General features: G+C 35.2%; 1 protein-coding gene across 1 annotated transcript in view; it reads left to right on the forward strand.

Annotated features, from left to right (window-relative positions):
• The window catches only part of MTBP (MDM2 binding protein), a 74,133-nt gene that overhangs the window by 21,768 nt on the left and 37,650 nt on the right, over window positions 1-14,715 (forward strand). The window lies entirely within an intron of this gene.

Here is a 14,715-nt window from a genome sequence, read left to right on the forward strand (position 1 = left end):
AGAATCTTGGTTCAAATACTGACCCTGCCACTTACTGGCTCTGTATCTTCTGTAAGGATTTGAACTCAGGCTCTGTGCTCTTAACCACTGCACTGTGTTGCCTCTCTAATCATCTGTTACATTCAAGATGTTGTTATAAAAATGAAATCCTAATTTCTGTTATAAAATCAAATTATTTAGGGCCAGACCTGGTGGCCTAGTGGTTCAGTTCAGCACGCTCTGCTTCAGTGGCCTGGGTTTGGTTCCAAGACGTAGATCTACACCACTCCTCTGTCTGTGGCCATGCTATGGTGGCAGCTCACATACAAAAAGAGGAAGATTAGCAATAGATGTTAGCTCAGGGCAAATCTTCCTCAGCAAAAGAAAAAAAAAATTGGGTTATTTAAATCCAAACTCTAGTATTTCATGAGATAATTGCAGCTCAAAATGTTAAAATTACCTGCCCAAAGTCACATAACCAAAGTGTGTTATTTCGTTCTTTGCTTCAGTGTGTTTTTTTTTAATTGGACAATTATTTATTTAAATTATTTTTGAGCTTCTAGTTAGGTTTTGTTACCCTTTATATGATGGGACTAAGGACTGGAATTGAAACATGTCTACCCAGATTGTTCTAGAAGAAATCTCTAGAAATACTCCAGAGCACTAGAATTCTGAGGAATACAATTTTAAAATTAGCAATTTACACAGTACTATATAGGAAATAGGTGAGATACTGAAATCCGTTTTAGCAAATGTTGAATTTGAAAAGCAGATGCTGTAGCAGGTTAGCTAGAATTTTTACATGGTGGCTCACGACTCCAAAATGTACAAAAGTTGAAGGTGCCAGGACTTTTTAAGGCTTAGTTGTAAAACTGGCCCAGTGTCACTTCTGTTGTATTCTATTATTTAAAGCTACTCACAAGAATGTCCCAGATTTAAGGGAGAGGTGACTATACAAGGGTGTAAATACTGGGAAGCCACCAATGTAAAAGTCAGCCATGTGTGTATACAGGTAACAGCTGAAGCTTAGGAGTGGTTGGAAAAAACCATATAGACAACATGACTAGAGAAGAGAGCCAAGGATAGGGTCTTTAGAAATACCTGAATTTAAGGTAAAAGTGGAGGAAAAAACTTAGGAAATGATTTAGTAAATGGTAGTTGGAAGACCCTAGAGAGTTATAATCGTTAACATCAACATCAGAATACTGTTTATTGCACGATGTAGAGTTTGGTGCAAGGTGTGGGAAATAAAGGGGCGTCAAACTGGGTCCTTTCACTTGAAGAAGTAGATGCATGGACCTTTTCTTTGTGAAATTTATAGTCAAGTGAGGAAGGCACTTTGAAACATCATTATAAGTCTGTTCAGCTGACAGTGTGAAGGTGAAGTGGAGGATGCATCCAGAGTGTATGACCTAACATAGCCTTAAGAGGAAGGCTTCCTGGGGAAAGAGACATTGTTAATGTAGCTTTTTGCACTGTACTAGTACATGAAGAAGTGCAACTTTAACCCTTTTCAACTCCTCACAGGGAGTAAATGTATGCCTGGTGATTTTGGCAAATGCTAAAACAAAATCAGAAATAGATTTGCTGGGTGGCAATAGGGTCAGTTTCACTTATACTACATGAAATCATGGGATGTTATTTATCCATTTCTCAACATTATTTATGTTTAAGACTTATTAATATGAATTGAATATTAACATTTCCTAACTAAACTTGAGTATATTATGCACAGCCCATTATTTATTTTTCTTCTTATAACTTTTTCCAATGTAAATTATTGATTTAGAATTTACTTTTAACTTCGGTGTTTTTTTTATGATTTTCATTGCAACTTTAAGAAAATACTTTATCCTGTGGGTTGATTGGATTTTTTAAAATTCTCACCTCTCGAAATTTGAGGATTAATACTGGTAACTTCTGAATAATAATAAGACATATATCACTTGACAATCTTTGAAGCCAGATTGTTGATTACTGATTAGGCTGTATCATTAAGGGCTGATTAAACTGACACTTTACAGTATTTTTTTATCTTAGAAGTAGAAACAATCAAATTGGACAGTTGATTATTAATTTCTATTTTACCCATAACCCTTTCTGTAGTGGAAATTATTTATTTATCCCATTGACAGAACTTTTGTAAAAAGAGTAGCCAAGTTTTAGTTAGTGTAAAAGTTTTGATAGCTCTTACGTAGGAAAACTTCATATCCCATTCACAGCGCCACTACCAGTAGCCTCTCTCACTATCCCAGGTAAGATGCAACTATCAGATCAGCCTCCTAAATCTAAACTCGGTTCCTTGTAACCTGCTGAATTATACCCAACTGTTCTCTGCCATTGCCCTACGTGTGCCCCATCCTCCAAACTAAACTTTATACTGTTTCCTAACACTATTCCCTAATTATGTTCCTTTATGAGCTTGTTACTCATTGTCAGTCAGTCCTTCAGTCAGTCATACCTTTCATTCATTTTTTTCAAGATTAAGTAGATACTGTGTATCAGGCATAGTAATATAATCTGGGTAGTAGGGATGAGCAAGACAGACTTGGCTCCTCCTGTCCTGAAAGTTATACTGTAACATAGAAAATAGATATTGAGAAGTAACTGTCTTATTATAACATATATTCAGTAGCATCCAGCTAAAAACAATCCCCAAGAGATATTACCTGAAAAAAGCATGGTGTACAAAGTTTATTATGCTACCATTTGTGGTAAAAACAACAACTCAGGGTGTGTGTACGTAAGTGTTTATACATATTTGTTTGTATATGCATTAAATATTCAGTTTTTCAACAGATATTTTTATTGAGCACCTGCAATGTACTAGGCACTGTTTTACATACTGGACCAGCAGTAAATAGAACAGAGTCCTCCTCGGGGAGCTTCCATGATAGTGGAGGTAACAGATTTAGTTCTTTCCCCAGATGGCCATATAGCTAGGTCTCTCAATTTTGGGGGCCCTTTACTCCAAAGTCATTTTCTCACTCAGGACCTAATTTGCCATCCTGTCTAAAATTGCAAATAGACACTTCTCATGATATTATGTCCATCTTCCCAGCTTTATTAGTACTTATCACCATCTAATATACTAAATGTGTGTCTGTTTCTCTCACTAGACGTGAGAAGAGACAAGGTGAAATTTTTTACTTTTATTCACTGCTTTGTTCTCAGTGCCTGACACTTAATAGGTACTCACAAATATTTGTTAAATAACAAGTTCTAGGTAGTAATAACTGCTGTTTGGAAAAGTGAAAAAAGGCTGAATGGACTCCATTCATGCAGTGTGAACCAAAATTTGTGCTCCAGTTTTTATCAGTTCCTTAGGTTTAGAATATTATCCCTTGATGAAATAAAATACATACATATGTATTAGTTTGAACTATGTGGTTTTGCTGTATTTATATATCAAAAATTGTTAAATATCAGCAATTTCATATGGTTTGACCTAAAACAGAAAAATAATGCCCCATTTGAAGTATGCTTAAATTAAGAGTAGCAAAAGAATGATTTTTATTTTATTTTATTATCTTTTTTAAACAATTTTTATTTATTTTTTCCCCCAAAGCCCCAGTAGATAGTTGTATATCATAGCTGGACATCCTTCTAGTTGCTGTATGTGGGACGCGGCCTCAGCATGGCCGGAGAAGCGGTGCATCGGTGCGCACCGGGGATCCGAACCCGGGATGCCAGCAGTGTAGCACGTGCACTTAACTGCTAAGCCACGGGGCCGGCCCCAAAAGAATGATTTTTAAAAATGATTTTCAGTGAAATACCCAGAAAGTATTTTGATACTGGGAAAACGCAAAGGAACTATACGAACAAATGCAATTAACTAAACCCTATTACATTTCTGAAGAATGGCTTCTGTATTTAAAACTTGAATTGAAAAGCCAGTTGTATAATGAAAAGTGCCTGGCTCACCATATGTTCATAGAGAAGTTTTATTAGATTGTCAAAAAATTGGATGTTGATCATTGCCTAACTTTATGTTACAAATAAAACTAAGGTACAGAGAAATCAAGAAACTTCTCTAATGTTACAGGGTGAAATCAGAATTTTCACCCCCCTCTGAATGCATCTACAGGCCATTGATGGTAATTATTATTATTTTTTACTGTATGTGTTTATATATATATTTTTTTAATAATGCGGAGTTCTATTATTGCCTCATTTTTTTAAATTGCAATTCTTTTGAAAGGAAAAATTTTAAAAGTGCTCTTGGAAAAGAAAAGCTGTCTTATTTTTTTGTTGCCCGACAATTGTTCTAATGAAAATATTTTTCGAGGGACTAGACTAATAAGGACTCATGAAATGTTTTGACTTGATGAAGGATGTACTGCCTTCATACTCAAATCAGTGTGATAAAAGTGTTTCAAAATAGTGAACTGAAACTAATAAGGTTAACATGACACAGCATGACAAAGCATAACTGATCTATAAATAATTTCCATCTCGAGGAAAGGTAAAGGACTCTGATAAAGATTTTGAAAGAGATTTCAGTGGCAGAGACGATGTATTCTTTCAGTCAGCAAATATTTATTATGTGCCTACTGTGTTCAGGGCATTATTCTAGGTGCTAGAAATTCAATGGTGAACACTATCAACCAACTTTACTAACTTTTATTGAATATACCTCTCAAAAACATACTTGTTCTCTTCGAGCACATACGGAACATTCTTCAGAATAGACCATATACATATTAGGCCATTCAATGAGACTCAATAAATTTAAAAGGATAGAAATAATACACAGTATGTTCTCCAGTTACAATGGAATTAAATTAGAAGTCAACAACAGAAAGAAATCCGAGAAGTATTTTAAATATTTGGAAATTAAATAACACATTTCTAAATAACCCATAGGTCAAAGAAGAAATCAAAGAGGAAATTACAAAATAGTTTTAACTGAATGAAAATAAAAAACAAAACATATCAAATTTATAGAAAGCAGCTAAAACAGTACTAAGAATATCTTAAATACTTAGAGTGGAAGAAAGACCTGAAATCGATAATCTAAACATCAACCTCAAGAAGCTAGAAAACTAAATCCAAGTTAAGTAGAAGGAAGGAAATTAGAGCAGAAATCAATGAATAAAATACTGAGGACTGTATCTAACAAAAGAAGTGCAAAACCTGTACAATGAAAACTACAAAACATTACTGAGTGTAATTAAAGAAAGAAGTAAATGGAGAGATACACTGTGTTCATAGACTGGTAAACTCAGTATTATTAAGATGGCTCTTCTCTCCAAATTGACATATATATTCAATTTAATCTCTAACAAAATTCCAGGAGGACTTTTCAGAGAAATTGACAAACCAATACTAAATTTATATGGAATTGCAAAGGACCTAGAATGGTCAGAACAATTTTGAAAAGGAAGAACTTTTGAGAACTTACACTGCCTGATTAACTGTAAAGCCATGGTAATCAAGACAATGTAGTATAGGACTAAGAATACGCATATGTCAGTGGAACAGAATAGAGACAAAGATGCCAATGGGAAAAGAGCAGTCTCTTTAACACAGTTCTGGAAGAGTTGGATACCCGTATGTAAAAAACCATATATATTTTTTAGACTTTATATAAAATTTAACTCAAAATGGATCATATACTTAAATGTAAGCACTGAAACTACAAAACCTTTGTAAGAAAACATACACCAAAAAGATGATCTATAAAAAGAAAGAAAAATCTGTAAATTCACCAAAATTAAAAATGTCCACTTTTTGAAAAACACTGTAAGACAATCTTTTAAAAGACTCCTGACTAAGAGAAAATAGTTCCAATCATATATCTAACAGACAGATATAAAAAAAAATTCTTACAACACAATAATAAGGAGACAATAAATGAGTAAGAGATTTGAATAGACATTTCACTAAAGATACATAAATAGCTAATAAAGCACATGAAAGATGCTCAACAGCATTAGTCTTTTGGGAAATGCAAATTAAAACCATAATGCAATTCTATAATATACTCACTAGAATGGCTGTTATTTAAAACAGTGACTATCAAATGTCGTTGACAATGTGGAGAAACTGCAAATCTCACACATTGTTGGTGGGGATATGAAATGGTACAGATACCAGGGAAAACAGTTTGGCAGCTAAACTTACACTTAACTATACAACTCAGTATTTCCATCCCTTTGTATTTATCCAGGGGAAATGAGAACATATGTTCACACGACCTCTTGCAAGCAACTGTTTATAAAAGCAGTATTCCTAATAGCTAAAAATTGGAAACTATCTGAATATCCATCAACTGGTGAATAAACTGTCCATACGGTGGAATACTCCTCAGCAATAAAAAGGCATGAAAATTTTGGGTGTACCTAAATATGCTAAGTTTATAAAGTCAGGCTTAAAAGACTATTTATAATTTACATGATTTTATTTATAAGCAATTTCTATCAAAGGCAACAGGACCAGAAAGCAGATCAGTGGTTGCCTGAGGCCATGAGTAGGACAGGAGATTGACTGCAAAGAGATAATGGAAATTTCCCAAAAGTGGGTTGTAATGATGGATGCACAATTACCTTAAATTAATCAAACTCAGACTTTGATATATGTAGGTACATGTTACTGCACAAAATCGGGGTCCTCTTGCCCGATGTGCATAAAAAAACAGTTATTATTGCATCAGCTTTTGGGAAAAGAAATGTACCTTTATTTTGTGAGATCGCTCTGCAAGGAAGTGGGTCATGGGCCCTCAGATCTGTCTCCCTGATTCAGGATTTGGGGCACAATTTATGGGATGAAGGGTAGGGTGGTCTGAGGTGTGGAGATAGATGATTGAAGGTAAGGAGAAGTGGGCAATTGATGATCTGCACAAGTGTAGTCAAGCTTAATGCCTCTTCAAAGGATGCATTTTCACAAAAGGGCAGTGTTAAAATGATCTGAGGATGGAGTTTTTAGCTCCTTGATGTCTAAAAGGCATTTGCGCAGGCCCAGTTGCTGGGTTGGTGGTCACAACCAGCCTGAACTGGACAAGGGGTTTCAGTTCTAAAAGACAACTCTTAATTACTCTGTTGATAAAATGGGGTCAGTTGAACTGGTCCTGGAGGGCTACAGTTATATACATATGTAGATAAATATGTAAATTATATCTCATTAAAACTTTTTTTTTTTTCGGTGAGGAAGATTAGTCCTGAGCTAACATCCATTGCCAATCTTCCTCTTTTTTGCTGAGGAAGATTGGCCCTGGGCTAACATCTGTGCCCATCTTCCTCCACTTCATATGTGGGATGCCCGCCACAGCATGGCTTGATAAGCGGTAAGTAGGTCCAAGCCTGGGATCCGAACCTGTGAATCCCGGGTCACCGGAGCGGAGCACGCTAACTTAACCACTATGCCACCTGGCCGGCCCCCTCATTAAAACTTTTTTTGTAAGGATCACTTTATGGCCCTTGGACCTAAATGCAGTTTTGTTTCTCCCCTTAGTTCAGTGATTCTTAACACCAGCTCACATTAGAATCCCCTTGACAGTTATCAAAAAAAAAAAAAAAGGAAAGAAAGAAAGAAAGTCAAGCTGGGCCCTACCTGAGAAGAATTAAATCCGAATCTCTCGGGAGGAAACCAGGGCATCAATAGTTTGTAAAAACACCAGGTGTTTAAAATGTGCATCCAGGACTGAGATGCTCTGCCCTAGGTGTGCTCCCTTCACGCCTAGCTAGAGACCCACTGTTATTGACCAGAGTCCTTCAGATGCTTTGAGGCAGAAAAAGGATTAAGAATCCCTACTTGAGGACTTTTAATTCCTTGGCTAGAAAATGAGGATAATAATATTTGCTTAGTATATCTCACAAACTTGTTTGCATCACAATTGGTAATGAAGGTAAACACTTGGTAAACTCTGCAGTAGCTTTTTGTTATTCTGTCCAATCTTAAATGTCCATGTCTGTGGAACAAGAAAGAGATCATTGTTGCTCATGATAATGAGTAAGATCTGGAAGTATCTTCTGAATAGTTTCTGTATTCACTGTAGCTTTCAAACTGTATTTTTCTATGTTCTAACTAAGAGGAAATGTATGTTTATGATCTTAATATTATTTGTTTAACATAGTTATGGTGGAACTTATAAAGCCTGCATTTTTGGAATCTCCACAGTAGGAGGCTTCATACACCTATTCAACAATACAGTATTATCGTTTCCTAACCTGTTTTAGATTCTTTATAGAATTGAGCTAGGGTATTTTCTTGGACAGTCTCAGTGGCAGCTAAGTTTTAGCTAAGCTAAATCATTCAATGCTTATTCTGATGAATAAGGTGGGAGATCAAGGTAGGCAATACATTTTTTGGAAATGCTTTATGAATGTAAAGTAGTTAGATTGATTTTTTTTTTCTTCTGATACCCCAGCTGACCCTAAGACCATTTCAAAAGTTGAGTCTAGAATTGTTTGAACATTGGTATCATTGTTGGAAAATGTGTAGTCTTCTAAAATGCCTACACACAGGCCGGCCCCGTGGCTTAGCGGTTGGGTGCGCGAGCTCCACTACTGGCGGCCTGGGTTTGGATCTCGGGCGCGCACCGAGGCACCACTTCTCCGGCTATGCTCAGGCCGCGTCCCACATACAGCAGCTAGAAGGATGTGCAACTATGACATACAACTATCTACTGGGGCTTTGGGGGAAAAAAAAAAAAAAAGGAGGAGGATTGGCTATAGATGTTAGCTCAGAGCCAGTCTTCCTCAGCAAAAAGAGGAGGATTAGCATGGATGTTAGCTCAGGGCTGATCTTCCTCACAAAAAATAAAAAAATAAAATGCCTACCTTGAAGACTAGATTTTATTTTGTTTTTAGCATCATTATCAAAATAATTGGGTATATTATTTTGTCATTTCTTAAGGAATATGTAGAATGCTTGTCAATAAGTCAGAATATACACTTAACCAGAATATCCTGTTCCTCTAATCATCCTGGGATTTTTTCATTATATCATATGGAATATTATTTCCCCTTTATATTCATATGACTTTGTTTCTCTGTTGTTGAACTGTTTTAAAAAAGGGGACGTGGCTGTTACAATGTTTTATGAACCACTGAGAAATTTATTGATATAAACTATGACTTTATTTTTACTATATGAGAATTTTGTTTGCTAATGAAACTAATAATGATAAATCTCTTCATTATACTTTATATGTTATTTGTAAAATTTGATGCAACTAAAGGGCACTTGTAGTTTCTGCTTCTCCCACATTACCTGTATGGTAGATCCAAAATAGATGTTTGTTTTTAGTGGAGAGGGGGCATGCAACCCAATCAGTCTCTTATAAGTTGATAGTGTAAAAATAACAGATGAAAACAGAAATTTGCTGTTGTAATCATTTCCTCTTATTTGTTTAAGAAGAGCTATGAGAATTGAATAACTATACTAATTGTAAATCTGTTACTCTGCAGTATTTAAGTAAAAGTTATTTGATAAGTCTTCAATTAACACCTGCCAAATCTGGAAGAACATTTTTAAATGACTGCATAGTCATTATGGTTAGGGGAGTTCTTTAAAATAAATATTTTTCTTTGAGGAAAATAAGATTGTTGTAATTACAGGCTGCAGTGATTGAAGTGCTAATAAAAGTGATGGGATTTAAAATAAATGTGGAAAGGATGTCATGGATTGAAGAGACACATATAACTTGAATTGGCAAAGTGCTTAATTGGTAAATGAATTAAGGTCACCATAACTCTTGGCAAACCTTAGTTTCAAACACAACTGATAACAACAAATGTTTTTCCTTTCTAGCAATCTTTATTAAATTCTTTTTGTAAGACTAATGTTTATGAACAGGAATAATGTCTCTTGCAAGCTAATTGCAAAAATTGTTTTTGTACTTCATGGTTGTTTTGAAGGATGGGCTTTAACCTACAGTATGTTCATATTTGTGAAATAAAGCGTTGTAATAAAATTGCATATTTTTTTCTTAGCATATATTTATATACACACACACAGTATATATATACCCACACATATATACACATATATCATGTACACGTATATGACAAAATGCTAAGAACTTTTTTTGTGAGTGGAACATTACATTACTAAGATATTTATAAATTTAAAAAAACCCAGCTTTATTGAGATATAATTTATATACCATACAATTCAACCATTTAAAGTATACAGTTCCATGTTTCTTAGCCTATTCACAGGATAGATTGTGCAGTCGTCACCACAGTCAATTTTAGGACATTTTCATCTCCCCCAAAAGCAATTCCATACCCATTACCAATAACTCCCCATTCCCATTACCTACTCCTCCCCCCAGCCCTTGAGCTATCACTAATCTGTTTCTCACTGTATTGATTTGCCTGTTCTGGACATTTTATATAAGTGTAATCATACGGTATGTAGTCTTTAATGACTGGCTTCTTTCACATACAGCATAATATTTTCAGGGTTCATCCAAGTTGTAGTACATACCAGTAACGTCATTCCTTTTTATTGCTGAATAATATTCCATCATCTGGATATACCACATTTTATTTATTCTCCCATCAGTTGATGGACATTTGAGCTATTGGTGACACTTTGGGGCTATTATAAATAATGCTGCTATGAATATTTGTGAACAAGTTTTTGTGTGAACATATGTTTAAAATTATTTGGAGTATAAACCTAGGAGTGAAATTGCTGGGTTATATGTTAACTATGTGTTTAACTTTTTAAGGAATTGCCAAACTATTTTCTAAAGTGACTGTACCATTTATATTCCCACCAACAACCTATGAGAGTTCCAGTTTCTCTACATCCTCATTAACACTTGTTATTGTCTCTATTTTTTATTATACCCATCCAAGGTTTGTGAAATGGTATCTCTTTGTGGTTTCAATTTACACAACCCTATTGGCTAATCATGTTGAGCATCTTTCCATGTGCTTTCTGGCCATTTGTATATATCTTTGGAGGAATGTCTCTTCAGATCCTTTACCCAGTTATTAATTATTTGTCTTTTTATTATGATTTGTAGAAGTTATTTATATATTCTAGATATAAATCCCTTATGAGATAGATGATTTACAAAAATTTTCCCCTGTTCTTTGGGTTGACTTTTTAAAAAAATTCATAATATTTCTTGAGCAATTAGAATACATCAGGCAATGGTCTAAGTAACCACTTTCCATGCAGCATTCACCTTTAATCCTCACAGCAACCTTGTCATATGGATACTTGTTTTAAATTAATAAACTTTATTTTTTAAGTTTTAGGTACACAGCAAAATTGAGTGGAAAGTACAGAGAGTTTCCATATAGCCCATGTACCCACACACCTATAACCTCCCCCATTATCAACGTCCCACACCAGAATGGTACGTTTGTTCCAATTGATGAACCTGCCTTGACACATCTTTATCACCCAAAGTCCATACTGGGTTGACTTTTCATTATCTTGATGGTGTACTTTGAAACACAAATGTTCTTAATTTTGATGAAATCCAATTTTCTATTTTTTTCTTTTGTTACTTGTGCTTTGGGGCTCATATTTAACAAACCATTGCCTAATCCAAGGTCATGAAGATTTATGCCTTTGTTTTCTTCTAAGAGTTTTAAAGTTTTAGCTCTTACATTTATGTCTATGATCCATTTTGAATTAATTTTTGTATAGTGAGGTCAAGGAGTAAGGGGCCAACTTCATACTTTTGCATATGGATGTCCAGTTGTTCCAAGACCATTTGTTGAAAAGATTATTCTTTCTCCATCCAATTGTCTTGCCATTTTGTTGAAAACCATTTGACTGTAAATGTGAGAGTATATTTCTGGACTCGCAATTCTATTTTGTTAACCTGTATGTCTATCCTTATACCGATGACTCACTGTCTTGATTACGATAGCTTTGTGGTAAGTTTTCAGACTGGGAAGTATGAACCCTCTTTCACTCCTTTCCCTCACCACACACTCACATTCTTCCCATTTCCCTATCCTCCCAGAATGATCATATAGTAATTTTAGATTAATATTCATTGTTTTAATTATTATGATTATGTAATCACTATTCACAGTTGAGGCTTGTAACATATCTTATTTTCCTTTCCTGTACAATGTTTTGTTTTACCTAGAGTTAATGATTCTTTTTTTTTTTTTTTAGATTCAATCACAAAGCCTTCCCCAGTTGTAAAACTTCTTTCACTACATTCAAGCACAGTAGGTATTCCATCAATCACATATAGGTCAGAAATCTCTTCCTGATCTTGCAGATCTGCGTAATCCAGATTGGTTGGTTTTACTCTCTAGATTTCTTCCATAGCTTTTGAGTCTAAGACTATCTTTTCATCTTTTGCCATTTTTTGTTGGTTCCTTGGATCCTTTAATCTTCCTGTTTCTTCATTTACTCCCCCATTTTGGTGGAGCACATTATTTAAAATCTTCCTGTGAAAGGATGCATAGGAGGAAAATTTTTGAGACCCTCTATGCTGCAAATGTTTTTATTCTACCTTCTCACTTAGGTATAGCATTCTAGGTTGAAGAACATTTTTCTAGCAGAATTTTTAAGTCATTGCTCCATTGGCTTTTAGTGCTGTTGTTTAGAATTCTAGTGCCATTCTCATTCTTGATTTTTGTAAGAAACCTGGATGTTCCATGGAATTTTGTAGAATCTACTTGTTGTTCCTAGTGTTCTGAATTTTCATAATGATGCACCTTGTTGGGTTTATTTTGTTCTTGTATTGGGCGCTCGGCATGCCTGGAAGCTTGTCTTTTTATTGGGGAAAATGTTATTGAAATTATTTTGTTGATAATTTCCTTCTCTCTATTTTTTTGTTCTCTCCTTTGTTACTCTTATTTGGATATTGTTCCTCCTGATTTGTGTGTCTCTTTCCCTCTCTTCCTTTTCTATTTTTCATTTCGTTATCTTTTTATGCTATTTTCTGATAGATTCACTAAACTTTATCTTCTAGCCTTTTAGTTGAAATATACATTTCTGCTTCCTTAATTTTAATTTCCTTGAGTTCTTTCTTATTTAATATTCCTTTCTTATAATTTCCTGTTCTTATGTAATGGATGCAATATCTTCTTGGAGGATTTTAGTGATCTGATTTGTTTGTTTTTGTGATTTCTTTTTGCTGCATATTCTTTGTTGTTCTACAAGTCACTTTTTTCTCTTTGTTTATTTTGACATCTGGTTTTCGTACTGGAGACTTTCCTTGAGGTCCCATAATGTTTGGCTGCCTGCTCTCATTTAAGAGAGAGTACCAGAAAGCTGAATGGAAAATTTGGGTGCATGGTGGAGCTTGTTGACTGTGATCTTCCTTTTAAGATGATCTCACTGGAATATTAGATGACCCCAGTGTTGACATTTTTTAGTCTTATTTGTAGGACTGACCACATTTCCAGAAAAAGGCTCAATTCTGCTGTCTGGCTTCCAAAATTCTGGAAGTTATGTAGGCGAAGAAGGGTAAAGGGCTTCAATATACAGTATACAAGCATTCACTTAATCCACTGATAATCAGCTCCAACCTTAAGCTCTGTCTTATATCTCCTGGGCCAGAGACACCATGTTTTACTTTCTGCAGAGAATAAGTAGTGTTCTGGGTTGGGGAAAGGATAATCATTTGCCTGAAGAAAATAAGGAGGGATCAGGAAGCCAAACTGCTTCTCAGACAGACTTGCAACCTATTTTCCTGTTTCACCTTCATTTTGTTTCCAGTGCCATCTGGGGCCACCATCCCAGAGTCTCTTGTTGGGGGTTGTAGTATAAATTACGTTGCTTCTAAGATTTCTCCACTGTTTTTCTCAGCTTCCTTAGCAGTTGAGAGACTGAGAGGTCTGTTATCAATTGTTCATCTGCTTTTCTGCTTTCAAAATTTAGTTGCTTTTATCTCTTGTCTCAGATATTGGTCGTTGTACATTTATGCTATTTTTTAAATCTCTTTTTTCTTATTTTGTGGAATTTCAGGAGATAGTGAAAATAAAAGCTTATGTCTAATTCACCATCTTCAACACAAAGGACTCTGCTTCTATTTTTAGTCTCAGAGGCTTCACAGTTTTTCTTCAACCTTCACTGTAATCCTTACTTGATTTGTTTTTAAAATACACCAGAAGCTGTCTTAACTGACCTTCACGTAACTGGCATGCCAGATTAATGAATGCTCTCTATTCCCTCTATAAGATACATATGGATGCCTGCTGCAAAAACCAAAAAGCTACTCTTAAATATATCTTACACTTCTGCTCCCAGCAGTAGAGTTATGTGTGTTGCAGGGGTCAGTTTATTCCACTTTAAAGAAGTAGAAGCTGGAAATAATAGTTGATACGTTATAGGTGTGGTTATATAAGAAAGATATCCCGAAACTCTAGTGAGCCACATGAAAGCTTAATGAGTACACACAGTTTTAATTTAAAAAGTAAAACTAAACGTTAAAGTAAAATGTGTATGCTTTGTGAGTATCATTTTTGTTATGATTCTCTGCTTTAACAGCTTTTCTCAGTTAAATGAACAACTACTAGCCCCAAATGTATTGGGTAACAGCTTGCTTTAAAATAACATAGAAATGTCATTAGAGGTCCAGCCCAGTGGCGTAACGGTTAAATTCACGCATTCTGCTTTGGCTGCCTGGGGGTCGCTGGTTCAGATCCTGGGTGGACCCACTCACCCCTCATTAAGCTGTGCTGAGGCTGCCTCCCACATAGAAGAACTAGAAGGACTTACAACTAGGGTATACAACTGTGTACTGGGGCTTTGGGGAGAAAAAAGAGAAAAAAAAAGAAAAAAGAGGAAGATTGGCAACAG

The sequence above is a fragment of the Diceros bicornis genome, chromosome 21 (assembly GCF_020826845.1).
Source record: "Diceros bicornis minor isolate mBicDic1 chromosome 21, mDicBic1.mat.cur, whole genome shotgun sequence".
Taxonomy (NCBI): domain Eukaryota; kingdom Metazoa; phylum Chordata; class Mammalia; order Perissodactyla; family Rhinocerotidae; genus Diceros; species Diceros bicornis.